At 37.6% G+C, this 2983-nt stretch overlaps 1 long non-coding RNA gene across 1 annotated transcript; it reads right to left on the bottom strand.

The window, feature by feature from the left end:
- Positions 1 to 302: 302 nt before the first annotated feature.
- On the bottom strand, positions 303 to 2554 carry LOC112214768. The gene is made up of 3 exons (XR_002948150.2): positions 2161 to 2554; positions 2005 to 2058; positions 303 to 823 (listed from the first exon to the last, which is right to left on the bottom strand). It is a non-coding gene; the product is annotated as an uncharacterized LOC112214768 (long non-coding RNA).
- Between the last annotated feature and the right edge of the window lie 429 nt (positions 2555 to 2983).

The following is a 2983-nucleotide window of genomic DNA, read 5'->3' as shown; positions in this document are numbered from 1 at the left end:
TGAGATGCATTTCAATTTGAATAAAATACAAAACATTTCTAAAAACATGTTGTCAATATGGGGTAGTGTGTAAGAGAAAAAAAACATTTAAAATATATTTTGAATTCAGGCTGTATTTTTTTTTTTATCAAAGCACTTGGAAATAATAAGGATACAGCTGATCTGACTACTACAACAGCTTGAGGGTGGGAACAACTGTCATATACAGAGTCTGCCAAATAAATGAGAGCAAAGTGGCATGTTCATGCTGTCAACAGTCAAACACCCTTCAAATTCCCAAACACATAAACAGAGTCAATAAGTAACTTTGATTTCTTTATTACTTTAAACAAAATACAATTACTACAATCCTTTCATTTAAAAATCGCTCAACAATCGGGGGTGTACATTTGCAACTACCATTCTATACTTTAAAAAGGAGCAGCATACAGAAGAGCCTAGCCACTAAGAAAAGTATTTGCAAATCGGTAATGCAAACTGATTGGTTTATGGACTTGCCGTTTAAAAATCAACCGATGCAGTGCAATCAATGTGATCATATATCTGTAACAACTTCCGTGTTAAACCTACTTGCTCTAGTCTTTAAAAAGTCCTCCTGGCTACACACTCATGCAAGAACAAACAAAAAAGTTGTTAAGGGGGACAACATTCTACAATATGTAACATCAGCTTTTAGGTGTAAAGTTTTAGTTGAAGACCTATTGGTCTTGTGGTAATGTTCTGTTGCAAGAGTTTTGTGAACAATGTCTACAGTGGCTGGTCCACTCCTGAGCCAGTCAGTGGCAACAACCAGGTCCTTCCATGGTGAAAACACTTCTGGTACCTAGTGACACAGGAAATTCGTGAAACGGAGAAATAGCTCGCTACCTAGTTAGTACAATCCCTGAACTCAATTTAGATGGTACCTGAATATGTAAGCTGTCAACGTTTTACAACAAATCTACTATTTAAAAGTATATCAAACAACTGGTCTGCATGAACGCTAACTTTCAGTTTCTCTGGTAGCTAACAGGACTCCATTTTTCTTGCCAACAAGAAGCACAAGCCACAACACCGCCATGTTGAGACGAGGTTTCAACGTTAAATGTACAACGTTAAGTTAGTTGGTAGTAGCTAGCAATTAAGACGGGAAACAAAATTGTCCCAAAAAAAAACAAAAAAACATGAATTAACATTCAAGTATCAAACAAAATAAATGTATAGCAACGATGTTGAAAAAAAAACTAGACGACCAGAGAATGTCATGAGCTGCTAGTTAACTACTCCGTCCGAGAGACAGACAACCAGCAGTGTTTTGACCATGTTGTATAGATTAAAGTTAGCATGCCAACTCTGCTAACTAGCAAGATTACGCAACACGTATACAAATAACTTAAGCAATTCGGTAGCCAACTATCGTAACTATATCAAAACTAACAAACTCCATGCCAACCTTTTTTCTATGAATTTACAGACTTAGCTAACATATTTATACAACTGACCAACAGGGTAGCTAGTGACTGAGGTTGGCTAGTTAACGTTACCTGGTCGCTCCGGATGCCATTTTGCTTGCAACTAGCTAGGTATATTAGCTAGATGTTTTCCTATTTAAAAATGAAACACTAACTAGCAAGCCAATGCGTCTCTATTGTCCTCGGTGATATTTAAACAAAACCAGCGCTAAAATAGTATAAAACATTTGTTGCTAAATTTCCATCGTTAGTTACATAGCCTATCCAATCGCGGGTTTTAACAGTGCCTACAAAGAGGTACCGACGTTAGCTAGCTGGCAACTAACATGAGCTACATCGTGCTAAGTACTTAGCCAGGGGTAGGCAACCCTGGTCCTGGAGTGAAAAGGGAAAGTGTGTTGAATTTGGGCAATCGCCGAAATGACCAATTAGTTGGTCAGGTGTGGTGCCTAATTGGAACAAACTCTTGTTTTCTGCGGCACCAAATATTCTAGTACTACTATGTGGAAATCTGATTTTACATAAGACTTTGGCTTGCCGTCTAGACACTTACCGCCAAAGCCAAGCTGGGTCACTTCGTTTTAGACGTGGCCTTCCAATCTCGTCCCTATTTCAGAATATAAATAAAAATGTACATAACATTAACGAAATTTACTCTAAAAACGAGTATTTCAAGCGTTCTCGTTATAATTACGGTAACGTCTTTCACCGTTATTGTATTAAACACCGCAGGCTTTTGTCGGATTTTCCCAGTTGGAGTACTTCAAATAACACTGATCACGCCGGCATGGTTTCCACTTGAGACCGAGGATTCTCGCGTAGTCCCGTAAAAAAACTAAATGTTGTTGTAAAGTAATAGTAACTTCGACATCTTCTTAAAAAAGTAAGAAAAATAACTAGTTTTAACTGGTTTAAAAATAATAATACTAAGCGAAAAAACACTTTAAATATGTCTTTGATTTCCGAAAGGTCGAGGTAGGCCTCGTGAACGAGCTTCTTTTCCAAGAGTTGTAGCCGATCCAGAGCGAGACGAACGAGACAACACGGATTAAAAAAAAAAAAATTGCTTAGAGAGGAAAAATAAGAATCGGTGAAATTCGGCAAAAATCGGAAATAAGGCGGGTTTTTCCAACGCCATCGTATCTCTATAGCCATTGGTTAATCTCTGTTTATTAATGTATATTAATGATGTAATTGACCAACCACACTGCATTTTATTGAATATTTATAGAACTACAACCATATTTACATTGTAGCCCCGCCTCTGATCTGTTCTGACCAATGGTGAGCATTTCACTCAATTTAGTGCCTGCTTTATGTTTCAATTGGCTAAAGAAGAAAACGTAAGCTACAATTGGTCATGCGTCTTATGAAATGTATTATTCATGTTATGATCTTGTGTAGCCAATTAACGTTTTACTACAAAGATCTATAACCCGCCTCCTGACCGTTCAGCCCCTGCTTCGTTGAGTGTGTCAACCTGTACCAAAGTATCCAGTCTATATAAACACGCGTTGGCTACTTTCAAACTC

The sequence above is a fragment of the Oncorhynchus tshawytscha genome, linkage group LG15 (genome assembly GCF_018296145.1).
Source record: "Oncorhynchus tshawytscha isolate Ot180627B linkage group LG15, Otsh_v2.0, whole genome shotgun sequence".
Lineage (NCBI taxonomy): Eukaryota > Metazoa > Chordata > Actinopteri > Salmoniformes > Salmonidae > Oncorhynchus > Oncorhynchus tshawytscha.
Note: the sequence above shows the minus strand (reverse complement) of the source record. Positions and strands in the feature narration are given on the sequence as shown.